This window comes from Sinohyriopsis cumingii, chromosome 3 (assembly GCF_028554795.1).
Source record: "Sinohyriopsis cumingii isolate HCF-2022 chromosome 3, ASM2855479v2, whole genome shotgun sequence".
Lineage (NCBI taxonomy): Eukaryota > Metazoa > Mollusca > Bivalvia > Unionida > Unionidae > Sinohyriopsis > Sinohyriopsis cumingii.
This window is the reverse complement of record NC_142963.1, coordinates 3,067,773-3,084,844: the sequence shown is the minus strand read 5'-3', so window position 1 is coordinate 3,084,844 and position 17,072 is coordinate 3,067,773. Positions and strand designations below refer to the sequence as shown.

Below are 17,072 nucleotides of genomic sequence, written 5' to 3'. Positions count from 1 at the left end.
ACCAAAATCGAAGAAGCCAAACTCTACGTGCGTCGTGTGGAAGTGTTACCTAAAGTGGGAAACGACATTAGTCACACGTTGAGCAGAACGACTGCCAAGTATCCGATACGACGCGTAGAAGTGAAAACGTTCACCATTCCCACTGGACAGCGATCTATGATTGAAGATCATCTGTTCCAAGGACAGTTACCCAAGCGTTTAATCGTTGGTATCGTAAGCAATGCAGCTTTCAACGGAGCCTACAATGAAAATCCTTTCCACTTTCAACCCTACAATGTGTCCAAGATTGAAGTCAGTCGCGGTGGCAAGACCTTGTGTATCCGACCTTTCGAACCTAAATTTGGTGCCGCGAAGAATTATTTGAGATCGTACTGGTCCCTTTACGAAGCTACCGGTCAGTTAGGAACCAACACCAGTCACGGTATTACGTACGACGATTATAAAGGAGGCTACACTTTGTGGGCTTTTGATTTCACTCCAGACCAAGGCAGCGACGAGGGACATTTCCACCCTATAAAATCGGGTCAGAGTCGTGTGGAACTTCAGTTTGCTTCAAATCTAACAGAAACTTTGGAGATGGAATGTGAGGAGACTGTGGAAGAAGAAAAATCCCAAGACAAAGACGAAGAAGTTATCATGATGAAGTCAAGATGGCCAGAACAAGAAGCCCATTTAGTCTCCTGTTTTGCTACAGTCCTGGCAGATAAAATGAAAGAATTGATCAAGGAAGAGTGCTATGGATGTCAAAACGATCATCCCAGTCAAATTCAACACGACAAATGTCTGATGTTGAGTAAAGAAGAAAAGTTGGACGAATATCTGGACAAAGCTTGGGGTCTCATCGAGACTGAATTCGTGTTGAATGAGTGGTATAAAGGCTTGGATAAACATTCTTCTCCTCCATTAACGTCTCTGGAGTGTCGTCGCATCGAATGTCTTTTTGACCAGAGTAAGAAGTCGGAGCTAAACGCCTTTTACTTGTTAGACATTTTCAAGCAAAAAGTCAGGATCGAATTGATCACTTATCATTACCTGTGAAGAAGAAGAAGAAAAAAAACCCACACAAATAAATGGATACCTGGGAACTTTATTACCTTTTGAACCACACAGTTCGTACACTGCTTCTTGGAATCGTGTCGTGTGTACTAAAGATGAACTTCCTCATCGCAAACCTCAAGACCATCAAGCTTATGTCCTCAACACGGACGACAGTCATCTCCCAGGAACCCACTGGGTAGCCGTCTACTTTCCTCAAGAAGGATGTGTGGAATATTTCGATTCGTATGGATTGCCTCCTTTGGAAGACGATATCATTGACTTTATGAAAAGAAATGCTTAGACCACACGATTCAATAATGTGAAATTACAAGGCACAGATTCCTTGGTGTGTGGACAACATTGTGTGTATTTTCTGCATCATCGCAGTCTGGGCTATTCTTTAGAACATTTAGTGACTCATTTTGATCCTAGTTCTTCTAGAAACGATGTGAAAGTAGATCGTTGGTTCTGTGACCATTATACTTATCTTTTGTCTCAAGCTAGGAAACGTAGTGTCCATCAATGGCCTAATGACTTCCAACAGTGGAAATCACAATTTCATTCACAACGTTGTCAGCCTGGTCCAAAATAATGTGATAGTCGAGAAAAAAATGTTTGTTATTTGAAAAAAAATGTTTGATGTTATATTGAACGGTTATTGTCAAAAATGTTATAGTTGCTTGTTAGTGTTAAGTGGTTTTGAATAAAAAAAAAATGTTGTTTTGAAGAAAAAAATGCCTTTGTATTTTGTTTTGCTATAGGAATCATGATTCATGCTCTTTGACTTCTCTCTATCCCTCTCATAACACTCATTGAACGTTCCGACTCGAAAACGGTGTAGGGATGTTTTCCTTCACGTCCGCGCTTTGACTTTAAAACCGGGGGTAATCTTCAGTCTAACCATCCATTGTCGACTCATCCTCCTACGAAGATGTACTCCAGACTAGCTAAGCTAAACGAAGCCTACGTGAATTTGCATAGGGTCAGACACAGCCTGATACCGAAGCTAGAAGAGATAGAGAATGTGAGAATGTTAAAAGTGACTGAAGACCTGATAGAAGAGCTCTTCAGAGAAGAAATTAACAGGGAGAAAGAAGAATGGACAGAGAAGTACAGACTTCAGAAACAGCAGAGAGAGCAGCAACATGAACACCAACAGCAGCAGCAGCAGCAACCTGAACCTGACAGAGGCTTTGTCGACTGTCGTATCGATACCAAAGAGTTCTTCTTCTCTTTCCGAAGAAGCAGACCTTATCCTGCGAGAAAGCCTGTCGTCAGAGGAGGTCGCAATCTTAGAACCTAAAAGATGGCCATAGCTTCAAGTTCACACACAAAAAAACCCAGCCCTTTTTAGGGCTATCCCAACCTCTAGAAAAGAAACAATTATGAATTTGCCAATGTGTAAATGTAGAGTAGTGTAAATATAAACACTCACTCTTTTCTGGTGTGATTGTATATGTTTATGTGTGTGATTGTAAGCGCTCACGTACGTTTGTGTGGATAGTAGATTATGGTAACGTTTTTGTGATGTTTGACGTGCGTGGATAGTAGATTTTGGGTTTGATTTGACTGCTTTGCGTGTGTGGATAGTATATTATTTATTTAAGTGATTAATGAAAATTGTAAATTAGTAATGGGTAGTTAAAAAAGTGAGTGAGTGTTTCTTTTAGGTCCGCGCGTTTTAGACCATAATGTAGGTAATATAAGTTTTGTGTACGGCCTGCTAGGTCTCGTAGGTTCACAAACTGACACAGCCGTTCATACCCCGAATAATAAAAACCAATTAAGGCCACAAAAAATTAAAATAGGAAAATAGGAATTAATTAAAACAGGACTCCATAATAACATACAAACAACCATAAAACAAGTTTTCATTCCAAACCAATAAGATAGGGAATCAAAATAAATAAGGAATTCATGAATAAAAAAAAAAAGAAAAAGAAAAAAAAAAAAAAAAAAAAAAATACTCCTAACCGTCTCCTTGTCTCTTAAACAACATCTGGCTGAACTTTTAAATCAAGCTTAACATACTCAGCCAAATCCAGGCAATGTTGGCAGACGACACTGAAGAATTTGAAACTTCCACGCTGGCAGCGGCCCTGGAAGTATCATCATCTAGCGGCGATGAAGCTGATGAACCTGCACCACCTAAACAAAGTGGAAAAAAGGAAGGCTCTGTCTACCGGAATATCGGACTGGGAAAGGCAATTGATGATATCAAAAGAGCGGGCCACTTCGTCAATGCCACAAGATCAGGTGTCCTGATGTGACGTCATCGCTGCCGACCAATCGTGGCGGGAGTCACATACTGCTTGGTTTGACACCTGGGGCATTTCAATCCAACTAAGAAACACGAGTGTGTGGTGTGACTATTCCCACTCATGTCTATTAGCCTTTCAGTCAGGTTGTTAAGGACTAGTTAGTCCTACACCTGAGAGGCTAAATTAAAAAGTACTCTTTGAGTACATAAAAGCCTGGGGGATGAGGCTCCTTTTCCTTCCCCCAGGAGTAATTAAAAATCACGCAGTGCGTGAATAAAAAAGTGGTACATGTTCAAAAGAACGAAAACCACTATAATCCAACTAACTAACTAAAAGTTTTGTGTCTTAAGGGTATGTTTTCCTTCACGTCCGCGCTTTTCGTATAAATAAGAAACTAATCGTCAGTCGGGCTACCCATCGTTGACTCGTTAACAACAAGACAATGAATACAAGGATTGTAAAACTTCTAGAACTCCAGGTGCACCTGGAATATGCCAGGCGTATAGTGAATGATCTGTCTGCGGAGGCCATTGTTGAAGAAGGGAGAATAAAAGAGGAAGAGGAGCAAAAAAAGGAAAAAAGAAGAGGAGGAAAAGAAAATAGGAGAAAGGATGTCGTACAATATTCCAGAGACAGAGGATATGGGTGCTGAAGCCAATCATCCTCCCTCTGCTCTCCCAGTCAAAAGAGTAAACTGGGAAAAAGATTGGAGGTTTAGATGTGTCTGCGGTGCCAGACCGGAGAGGTGTAACCATTAACCAGGTGCCCTGGAGTTTAAAAAAAACCAGCCCTTTTCAGGGCTACCCCAACCTCTAGAAAAGAAATAATTATGAATTTGCCAATGTGTAAATGTAGAGTAGTGTAAATATAAACACTCACTCTTTTCTGGTGTGATTGTATATGTTTATGTGTGTGTGATTGTAATCGCTCAAGTAAGTTTGTGTGGATAGTAGGTTATGATAATGTTTTTTTGCTGTTTGACGTGCGTGGATAGTATATAATGAGGTTAGATTATATGGCTCATCAACTTTGTGTGAATAGTAGATAATACGAGATGAGAAAAGTAGGAGATGTTTTCTTTCACGTCCGCGCGTTTTAAGTGATGATCTAGGTAATATAAGTTTTGGGTCTTAGGGGGATGTTTTCCTTCACGTACGCGCTTTTTATATAAGAACCCACAACGTTCGTCGTTCGCACCATCGTGAAATATGTACCAAATTCTGACCAGTAGCAAAAACTCAACTTACAGAAACAATTATAATCAAAACAAATACACTGACTGATAAAACTATACAAACAATGAGCGTAAGGAAAAAAAAACACCACTATAAATAAGTAACCAGTCCAATAACCAGGAAGGAATATACAGGGGGGTAGGTGGTGAAAATAACAACACTTCTCCACTTCTCTTAACATACCACTGTCCTAACACCTTAACTAACAGCTTCAAAACTCTATCTTCTATACATAGGTGACAGCTAAGACAAAAACTAGATATAACCGTATAATCCCAAAATAGAACGTATAAGGTGGTCGCAAGAATAGACCATCAGGGATCCCCGTATTAAGACCCAAAACTTACACATATAAGGTAGTCGAAAAAACCCAACGACTATCAGGTCCGGCGGCACAATGCTGCAAACATAACAAATATATAGAATACTACCCCAAAAATTACTCGTATAAGGTAGTCAAAAACCCAATGACTCAGGGCCAGCAGCACAAGGCTGCAACCAAAATTTACAACTAGAAAAATAGGACCCAAAACAATTACTCATTAAGATGGAAATAACACCAACTCCATCCAGGGCCAGCAGCACAAGGCTGCAAAACCAATCGATTAAAACGCTGTCACCTAGAAGCTAACATCAACCTCAATAGGCTCTATCTCTCTTAAAACAGCACAGAGTTTTATTATACAAATTTTAAAGACGGAATTTTAGAACAAAATATCCTGGATCGGAAAAACCCTACTAACCTGTGGCAAGTCAACACCGCCCGAGACTGACCACCTTCACCCTTTGCCACGGACAGACACCAAAACTCATGCGTGCAGTGCACGAATCATAAATCAATAAAAACGAACTAGATCGGGTCCAATCCCACTAGTCGCTAAATCAATGCAAATGAATGACTGAGTGCGTGCTGGGTCCAATCCCACTCAAACAAAAAACATAGGCCTTACAATCAGATCGATATGGACACAACAGTACCTCGACCTGACGGCCCAATCAATAAGTGTTCTGTGAACACATAAAGGCCTGGAGGAAGTGGCACCATTCCTTCCCCCAGGAGTAATCAAAAAGGTGCCTGTGGCACCATAAAGCAGTGGTACATGCTCAATGCGAGCGCACACCACTATAATTCAACACAACAACAACAATCGTTCGCACCATTCTACAAAGAATAAAAAAGAAGATGGCTTCGAACCACCTTGACAATATGAAAAAATTGCAAGACGTTTTGGACAATTTAGGAATAACGGAGCAGATGTTAGTAAGACTGGACGAGGATCGCTATTCTTATAGTCCACATAGAATAAAGATGGAGATCAACAACTTAAGAAAACTAAAGGAAATCATCAGTGATTTGTTGAAAGAAATAAAGGAGGAGAAGGAGGATGAAGAGGAAAGGATAAGGATGAGAGCGTGGAACGAAAAAATTGAAAAGGAAGAAGAAAATGAGAAGAGGAAGAAAGAAGAGGAGGAGAAGCAGAAAGAGGAGAAAAAGAAGAAAAAGGAGGAAGAAAAGAAAGAAAAGAATAGAAAATGTGTAGGACAGAAAATAAGAGGCTGGTGGAGGAATAGAAGAAATTAGAAGAAGAAGAAAACCAAAGGCCCTTTTCAGGGCCCCTTCATATGCCTCGAAAAGACCTTGACTTTCATTGCCTACCCCTTTTTTAAAAATAGAGACCCCTGTTTAAATTTCCCATGTTCAATTTCCATAGACCCATAAGGTCGGGACCCTATTAAAATAGGGTCCCGACCCTGTTCCATTTTCCCCTTGTCCCTATAATGCCTATGATGTTTGTCCTATTTGTCCAGTTATAGGGACAATAGGAAAAACTAATGTTCTTTTCCCATGTTAAATTCCCCTTGTCCCTATAAGGCCTATGCTGTATAGGAAACATTCTCAGGGACTATGGAAAACTAATGTTATTTGCCTAATGTTAATTTACATAGTCCCTATATGCAATATTCACTTTTTTAATAGTACTTGTCCTAGTCCCTGAATCGCCCCTATTCACTACTTCTGTGTTATATCTGTACACCCGCTCAGTACTGTGACGTCACCTTCCCTGGTTGCAACAGTTACCAATCTCCCCTACGGTGACGTCAGACGTATATGGTGGCGCTCACCAGATAATATGTACTTTTGAGAGAGTGACGTATGTAAGGTGAAGTAGTTCGCATTTAAAACATGCACAGTGGAGAGAATGTTTGCATACCTCTATGCTACATTAATGTAATGTGGATGATATTTCTTTTGGATATTGTACTTTTGGAAATTTTACATGATTTAAGCACACTGCTAACTAAAATGACTGCTCCCTTGTGTTACAAAATCAGTCTGAATTAGTCTAAAGTACACTATACATAGCAGCTATTAAAATAGGGAAAATGAATTTTGCCAGACTAGACAATACCAGCTTCTGAAAGTGCAATGAATGAATTACCAAATATATAAAATGTAAAAAAAGTTATCGGCTCTTTTTTATACAATTGACCTCTGAAGTTCAGGAAGTGAAAATGACCAAGTAGAGCTAGCACTTTTATGAAAGATGCACATTTGAAGTAAGGCCAAGCTGTATACTCTATAACCCATAGTACACCCATCAATCATACACAAAAATAAAGGGAATTAAAGGTTCTTTGCATTATACCTAAGATATACAAGGTCTTTTTTAAATAGCCAGTATAACCAGTGAGGAAAGCCGGGGACATTCTGTTTCTTTAAAATCCTAACCCTTATGCAAAATGCGAAACTGTATAGCGCCACCTATAGACCCCACTTTCCCTTGTCGCTATACAGGCCCATACTCTTGTCGCTAGACAGACTTATTGGGTTTTGTCGCTCTATAGGCCCATCCATGTTAAATTTCCCTATGTTAAATTCCCCTTGTCGCCATAGTGCCGGGACCCTGTTTTTAATGGTAAGTCACATTGTCGCTATAGTGCCCCACTTCACCACACACACACACACACACACACACACACACACTAATTTGAAGAAATAAAATTCAGCACAAAATTACTGGTCACAGCATATAATACGACTTGATTATGCTAAAACTTAAAGCACGAATGAAATAATCCTCTCAGCTACAAAATTATATAATTTTCTACTTTACCTCAGGTCACAATTAGGGGCCCCGAGTGGCCGAGTGGTCTAAAGCGCTCACCTCTGTCCGCGTTGGTTCGAGTCTCGGATTCGGTCAATGTGGCTATGTTAGAAAGCTTGCCAGTAGCTTCTCTTTCCGGAATTTTCCCGGGTTCTTCCTCCATCATTAATACTGGCTGCCATGTATAGCCTATCGTGTGCTGAAAAATGGCGTTAAACCCACAACAACAACAATATCAGGCCACAGTTAGCATTTTCTGTAATAAAAAAATAAAAAAGTACCTAATGGAAATAACGTTCTAGAATGATCCTAACGTTTCCAAAATAAAAATCATAACCTTGATTACGAAGGAAATTACCGAAACCTAAAGCCAAATAAAGATATTTACTTCTTCTATTGATAATAAGCCCATTCAGAGAGATTTTGGGCAAGTCCAGCATACAATATTACATTACAATATTATGTAATAATAATAATAATAATAATAAATTAACAATAATAATAATAATAATAATAATAATAATAATAAATTAACAAACAATTAAATATACATAAAACTATCATAAACTTGTAACTGTGGCTTTGAAACGCCAATAAGTCGGTAGTATTGGGTACTCCTTGACAAGTCAGGTTGGAAATCAGTGAGTGAAATGCTTAAGTTTTATGCATTTTTAAAAAATATCCTTAATGCGTTTTGTTTTTTAAATCGGGGTGGTGGTGGTGGTGGGTTGGTACAAACAAATGAGAGTGTGTGTAAATATACTGATTTCATTATTATCCGAGAACATTAGTTGGACCAGTTCTGCTACAGGCCGATAAGTCACAGAACCTTCTTTATCGATTTTTAAAAGTTCTTAATGACAACACTGATAAATTTAAACAACGATTAAAAATTTTATGAGAACAATTCTTCGTTTAAGGGTGATTACTTCTTTTAGTACACGTTTTCGTTCCATTCTCACAAGTAATTCTTGTTATTTATTTAACTGGCCCTTCAGGGGAAATAATTCTTCTCCTATTTCCCCTTGGAAGAAAGTAGGACGAGAAAATAGAAAGTCATCTAGCAGAGGCAAATATACGTTTTAAAACGATAAATTGACGGAGCAAGGTATTGTCTCATCACTGAAACTATCATGATATATGTTTATGGTTAGATAAGATGGCCGTATTCTTCAGTGTTCCAATGGGCGTATCAACTTATTGTATACGAGTAGGTGACGCTCCTACTACATATAAGTATTATATATCCGGGTGACATGTTTCGACGCACTTTAGTACTTCAGTCTGTTTATACTGCAACATAATCGTTCGAATAGTATATGCAGGTCAGATTTTGATTTTGTTTTAAATTATGTGCATTTAATTGACCTTGAGGTTTTCAAAATCATGCTTAATTCAATGTAGACCAACAAGTTAGGTCCCCACTTTTTTTCTTTTGACATTACTGGTAGTAGCAACAGGGGATGATTTTTTCATAATTATAGAATATATAAAAATGGAATGTTTTCTGCATAATTTGAGTATGCAGATTTAAAAAATGAACCCATCTTTATGATATCTTTTCAAATAAATTCACAGGAAGCATTCAAACATGTACCGTCCACCATTTTTAATATTGGTCTTTGGCAATTTTTGAAAATTCTTGACCTCGTTATTTCAAGCTGAAATTTGCATATTTCTTACATATATTTTATATAGAAATGTTTTGTGAACATTCAGCTTTAAGAATAAATTGACTTTTTATATGTTCCAGGTAATTCAGAAGCCCCCTGTGCCTTTTTATCAACCCTCCCCAACATTTTTGCATGAAATACTATATTTTTGAGTCATACATAAGTTGAAATTATATGTTGCTTTGAAAATGGAATGTTTTCTGCTTAATTTGAGTGTGCAGATTTAAAAAATGAACCCATCTTTATGATGTCTTTTCAAATAAATTTAATATTGGTCTTTGGTCACTTTTTGAAAATTCTTGAACTCATGTTATTTCATGTTGAAAGTTGCATATTTTTTACATATGGTTATATATAAATGTGTTGTGAACATTCAGCTTCAAGAATAAATTTACTTTGTCTATGTTCCAGGTACTTCTGAAGACTTTCTGTACCTTTTTATTCCACACCCCTTAACATTTTTGCATGAAATAGCATAATCATGAGTCATACCAAGTTGAAATTGTATGTTACTCTTAAAACCAATAGTGCATATTCATTATAGCGTTCTTGGATGGTGTAACATTAAATTTTGGATGTCCAAAATTTGCAATATTTTCATAATAATTCTGACCATTGTTTTGAGCAATATTACATAGTTCATGAAGTAAAGACAATTGTGGTCTCCGAGACAGAGAAGAAACTGGCACTGAGTTGGTTCTCAAGAAATATTTATGATTATGTATTTGTTTAAATGGAGAAATACTACAGATCGATTCTCTATTCCTTGGCTTATGATAATATTCATATTGATATTCACAAAAAATAGCATGAAAATTTTAAATGAACTTGTTTTCATTCTTCAAAATTCTGAAAAATAGTTGAACTTTTACCTCTTTTCCATCCTTACTAAACATGAACATTTTTATTTTAATACCAGTGTCTCTAGATAAGAATTGTACCTAGAACAGATGACCTGACATTGATAATATCTCATTGATCACATTCACATACATATTATCAATACGTCTAGTATCACTGGGTCAGTGAGTGATACTCCCATCGAGTCTCTAACATCGAAAATATATAACATAACAAAAGTTGTACAAATATTTTGTAATAAGTTTGGTATAATGAATGACAGTAAGTCTGTATAATCCGATTCCTTGCTATAAACGTCTGCCTTTTCATACAGTCATTTTCGTGTGTTTTTGAACCTAAATTATGTTGTATTGTTGTCATTGTTTACATTTTGTACATACCCATGTGCCAAGAAGAATTACCATTCTTGCTGGCATGAGTGACCTTTGAAAAAGACTTAATTTGTGGGTTTTCCGCAAATATTCGCACACGTTTTACCATTATTCTTGTAAAAAGAACTCCAAAGTATTTTAAAAGTAGGCATAGGAGAGCATATATGTTCGTTTATTTAGTTTTCCAGCATTTTGAAAAATTCGGTTTTCGTTTTTTTTCGCTGAATAACTTGTAGAAATGTCCCAATGTCATATACGCTAAATATAGACATTTGACCTTTCATCCATAAATACATTCGGATGTAATAATGTCGGCTTTTTACATATTAAAGCGGAGAAAGTGCTGGGTGTAATGAGGTTGACATTGTGAGAAAACGTTAATCTTGATTGCCAGTGCCCTCTAGCTGCGTCCACTGTTGCTACTGGTAGCGGAGACCGATGCTGTCGGGCCGTCTTCCATACTGAAGTTTTACGCTGTTTCAGTCTCCCATCCCTTCTGACTTTCGGACATTTGCTAGTAATTAATAAGTTTACTTCTGTTACGAGTCTAGGCTCTTACAAAATGTAACAGAAAAGAGTGAAGACAACAAGCTTTTGTAAAATTTTAAAAAAATTAATTCCCTAGAATATCAAGTGAAAAATGAGAAAAAACAACTTAAGGTTTTATGAATCAAATCCAAAAATAATCAAAGAATTAAAAAATAGAAGTCCGGGTAATAAATAGTCCTGAATCCGGATTAAATCCAAAATGGAAGACAGTGATGTCTGTTGTAACCTGCAAAGTGCTTTTGTGTCAATAGTTCCATGTTGAACCACAGAAAATATTATTCCCAGTTTTTAATTATGCATTATCCCAAGAAATGTTTATATCCAAGAATTTTGTAGGAGCACTTATGTATTTCCAGCGAAAAGAATTATGTGAAACTCAATAAAATACAATTTCAACTCAAACTAGTCACAACATATGTTTGTAGCTTGACTGACAATCCTTTATCATAACATGAGTTATAAGAGTAACTAAAATGCAAAACAGATGTTCAGATGGGGGTCAAGAGTTCATCTTTCCAGAAGGCATGGAAGTTTGTTACATGATAATTATCATGTTGTCCAGATATGGCCTTGACTTAACTTAATAACTCTAACTCAAGAAAGAATTTTAGATAGAAGTTTACCAAAACTGTCCCTGGTTCTGAAACAGTGTCAGAAACTAGATACAGTGTTTCTATTATTAGGTGTTTATCAATAAAATAAAAAAAATCAGGTCAAACAGAACTGAACTTAATTCTATAAAAAAATTAAGTCCAAGAAACAATAATACATTACAATAACATGTTAATGAAATAAAAAATTAAAACATCAGACAAATAATTAAATTAAATCATATATACATAACAATTTCAACTGGCTTTGGTATGCGGAGTATAAGTAAAATGCCTCTCCGTTTGACCCATTGCATTAAATCCTTGAGAACACTTACTTTTTTAGTATTAATCCCTGTCAGAACAGAACACTTACATCTATTAATGACCTTGTTTTTAAATTGCTGACATGCATGGAAAGAAGCATCACCCCAAGGCAAGAATAAATCATGGAAACCTTATTTTGAGGACTATATCACAAGAAACTGACAAATGCTTAGGATGGAGCTGCAGTTCAGTCCAGATGTCATGGCAGAATTTTGAGAGAGAGAGAGAGATGTCATATCGGAAATTTGAGATAAACTGATAAATAAATTTTTAAAAAATGCAAACTGTAATGAGATAACAAAATATGCTAAATAAAAATAATAATAATAATAAATAAATAGTACTAATTTATTATTGTTATTAATAGTATTTTCAGTGATATTTAATAATATCTACAGTGGTTTTAATGAATAGCAGACATACATACATACATGCATATGTACATACATATATGCATACTTAATACATGTTAATACTTAACTTCTAACTAGATCATTTTTTGGTCAGAATATTATCAAACATTGTTTACGATGGTATGCATCAATACAACAGGATACATACATACATACATACATACATACATACATACATACATACATACATACATACACACAGATTCATACACACAGATTCATACATACATTCATACATCTCTTAGTACATGTATATCACATCATACATTTACATGAATTTGCTACAGTTTTCTTCCTTTTGTAAAATTTTTTAGATAATGTTTTTTGTTGTGGGATATGTAACTGTCATTCCTTTTGAAAGCTTCTGCTCTGAACTGCTGAAATCTGTATGGTACTTCCCTGGGATTTATCTTAAGAGTACATTATCCTTCATTGATCTGAGAAATGTTTCAATATCTCTTTTCCTTAAAAATTTTGATTTTCCTGCCTGGAAGTTTGGAATTAAGTCATGGTCTTACCATTTATTTTGTCCAAAATGTGGCCTACTCCACCAGCCAGCTTGCTTTGTCTATCCAAAATAGACACTCAGCTGATGAAAACTGCTAATCATAAGCATTCTATAAAGATAATAACAGGTCAGCATGAAGTAATCTGTAATATTGTTATATTTACATATGAAGTAAAAATAAATAGCGCGCACAGACACACACACACATTCTTGTATTTGGTGAATATTGAGGACTCGCATATGGAACTGCATACTGAGGACATTTGTTCTGGCAATGTTAGAGCGAAAAGAAATACAGTGAGACAGTAAATTAATAGCAAATGGTGATATGTCAAGGAGGGATCTGTATTATCTTTTCTAAGGAATATGAAATTTAGCAATGCAAGCGAGGACGCACACGTTTACACAAATATTCTGTATAATCCATACAAACTAAGGACACACACTATTTGACTAAATCATGGAGACCGTGGACATTGGTACATTATGACCAATGAGGAAATGTTTGCATATCTAGTCCAGTTTTAATCCATATGACCACTCTGGTGGCCTAGTGGTTAGAGCATCCGCCTCGGATGCAGGAGGTTGCAGGTTTGAACCAAGGCCTAGTCATAACAAAGACAAAAAAATGGTACCAACAGCTGACTGTCTAGGTGCTCAGCATTAAGAGGTTAGTGTAAGGACTAGTCATCAGCCTGGTGTCGGAATAATGTGCGTGGGACATTATGGTACATGTCTGGGGCGTGATGCCTCAGTGCTCGACATAACTATAAACTGACGCATTGCAGACATCGTAGTGATAGGAGTGAAAGATTGTTTAAGCTACGTTAAAATCAAATCCAAATCGCTTACTAGTATTAAATAACTGTAACCTCCATAAGGGTTTCATCTACAACTGTTCTTTAGGGCAATTACATTATTATTTGAATATATGTCTTGTTGTTATTGATTGACTGATTGTCCTGCAATTAGACTTTGGTACGACATAACATGCTTCGGACTAATCCACCACTTTGGAGATCATACTGAAATAAATGTGGAGTATGTGCATTTGGTTATAACGCCCTGTTTTAAGGAATTCTTAAATTTGTGTGATTACTTTTTTGATTATTGTTACTTGGTGCAATGGAAATATTCCTTAGCCCGAAATAATTAGCCATTTAGTAGGAGCAACCATCATGGAGGGAAGTGTTAGTGAGTTTCCATGAAGCCATGGTTGACTTTTTGTGAATTCAGGTCAAAGCCATGAGTGTCCGTGGAGTAATATAGTCCCTATTAAAACCTAATGGTGTACATTGGTGGTGTGACTACAGTGGCAGTATTTACAGTAGGAGACTGGTAAATTACACAAAGGAATAAACAAGAAGGGACTAGGCAGATACCGTTTATGTCACCATGGTGGCAAATGTGATGCAGTTGTACTGGTGACGTGTGCCTTGAAACCATGAATTGACTTGCCTAAGGTGGTACAATAAAAATAGTTCCCTCTGTTAGGTGATAGTTGTATAGCTTCTGTGGTGTGAACTGCTGCTGATGGTATGGAAAGTTGATGAAGAGAAACCATGCAGATGTGCAGCTGATATATATTTGGCAAGTTTTGAGTGCTGTTGTTTTGCATCGATTAGCAAAAAATTTATGTATAGATTGGACACTTCGGTCTTTCTAATTTACAACTGAAGTTGTTCGGAAGTCTTTGGAAATTTGGGGTAAACTTATGACTTTTAGCAGAATCGCGGCATGGTTTGACACCACTCGGTCAAGCAAATACCCCTGGCTTGTAACAATACTATTTGGCTGGATTTGAGCATTTATGGCAGGAAACTTGCCTTATTGGCAATGACTGTTTGCTTTTTGATAAAATAGAGTAATATTTTCGTTGCGTAATATGCGTACAAATCTTCTCTCTCTCTCTTTCTCTCTCTCTCTCGGGCATGTGCAGATGTAATGTTGAAAATAAGAACGAATGTTTGTGTTACCCATATTTTGTATTTCACGGAGACTTTGTATTTTTCAAGTCAATTTGGCTAATGGTGCATACAGCATTAATATTCTGTTGTAATCTGTGAAGTTTTTATCTCAACCTCAACACAAAGAAAAATGATAGACTAAAAACAACGATAACAACAACTTATCTATGTTAAATGAATTGAAACCTCCTAAATAGCTATAAAGTTCAGTAATTGCAGAAGTGAAGAACAGAGTTCCATGAGAGTACATGTATGTATAGAGTTAGTGGATTGGGATAATTTTCTAATACCTTTTTACAAACAGTTTATTCTGTTTTATTGTTTTGGAGCCGTGAATGAACAAGAGTATACTTTAATGGTACAACACTCTCTTGGTTCACCTTCCAAATCACTTAGTTTATACATTTGCTAATTCAAGGTACCATGTAAAGGCGTTTTGTATCACTGATTGGAAGTTTTAAAGTTTTTTTTCCCCCGTGTCACCTTCTGTATAAAACATACTGAAAAAAGACTAAATGAGTAAGAATATTATTCTAATGCAGCTGTAAATAAATGTTCTTTTAAGTTATAAATACAAGTTGGTCCAGTAGAACATCCTGAGTGTTTTGGCTATTGTTAAAAACCTCTTTAAATTTGGTAAACTATAGATTGATGCCTTGTTTTTACATTCTGTGTGTTGTTTTAATAAGACTTCATTTACAATAGAACTATCGATACAAATATAATTCATGATTTGTTAAGCAGTCATCAAATCACCAGCTGAAGCAAGTAAACTAAATATATTTAAAAAACATTGAATGCATTCAACAGTTTATGATTGCTTGCACATGTAGTCGCATGTCTTAAGAGTGCAATAATGAAAAACATATTGCTGTAATTAACTGCTTCATTTTGGGACTGATCATCTTGATGATAAATGTTTGACATCTATATAATATATTTATCTTTCTTTATATTTACTGAAGCTCTGTGCATGTAACTTCAAAATTCGGTTAGTGATAATTTGATCTCACTGTAACGGGATTTTTCACTTGATTCACATCTGTTCTCTCCTGTTTTAATACTAAGTAGACAAATGATGAAATGGGGTGGATATAGCTCATTTAATCATCATAAAATAAATTTTGCATATCAAGGTTGTCTTTTTATTATTATTTTTTAAGTGTGTAAAATCTCGCCGCAAACAGGGCGTTTTAACTTTACTGATTGGTTGGATAATTAGGGAATTTCGGTACATCTCTACAATGAATTTATGCCTATTTCCAATAGCATTTTGATGTACCTGACCTCTTTCGTATATGTCGTAGATTTATTTGGCTGTATTGGATGTGTATGGTATGAATGTATCATGAGTATCCCAACACTATTGTCTCACGTGCATGAAATATTAATAAAAAATACCAGGGACTGTTATATGCACCAGCGTATCTTCTTTTAGTTTAGCTAAGTACATGTAGTTGTTATCTGATGCTTGGATCTAATGGGAGATAATACGTTTTTGCAACGTGTAATTTGATAGTGGAGATCTCTGTACAAGTTTTTCACTGGGCAATTGAGGACATGGTTTTGGGCATGTGTATCGCCAGCTTTGGAAGAAAGATACACTCCAAAATTGTGAACAAGTACCAAGTGTGTAAATGGGGACCTTCATACAAATCATGATTTTATGTTACTCTAGGCTAAAATAGTTGGGAGAAGCAAGATTTTAAAATTTTTCCAACCAAGGATGTCCTCGGTTGGAGGTGTGTCCTCTATACATTGGTGTGTAATCTCATGAATGTCTTGCTTACATCAAATATGAATGTGCACACACACACATACACACATACACATATCCACCAACATAAACCTTCTTTGGTTGCTTTCAGATTAGTGACTGCATAATGTATTAGTCACCAGAAACATCATAACATTAAACTAGTGTGGGTAGCCAGGTCGAGTTGAAATAACTCTTCCACTGATTGGAGTTTGAACACCATCTACCATCTGGTAATTTATGGTTTTGTTGCCAGTGAATATGTTGGGCAAGAATAGTTTTCCTAAATTGAATTTGGGCCTTTAATGCTTTTTTTCAGTTTCAGAATCTGTAACTTTCAGCTGCTGGTCAGCTGTCTCTGGAAATTGCCATAGGCCATAATACTTTTTCACATTGAATGTACTGTTCATCTTCTG

At 36.3% G+C, this 17,072-nt stretch overlaps 1 protein-coding gene across 4 annotated transcripts in view; it reads left to right on the top strand.

The window, feature by feature from the left end:
• The first annotated feature begins 8,647 nt into the window (after positions 1 to 8,647).
• LOC149802354 (annexin A4-like) overlaps positions 8,648 to 17,072 on the top strand; it is a 74,016-nt gene continuing 65,591 nt past the window's right edge. For all 4 annotated transcript variants that reach the window (XR_016420028.1, XM_089951578.1, XM_089951579.1 and 1 more), the window contains exon 1: positions 8,648 to 8,749. The gene's annotated coding sequence lies outside the window, so the exon portion shown is untranslated. The remainder of the gene's footprint in view (positions 8,750 to 17,072) is intronic.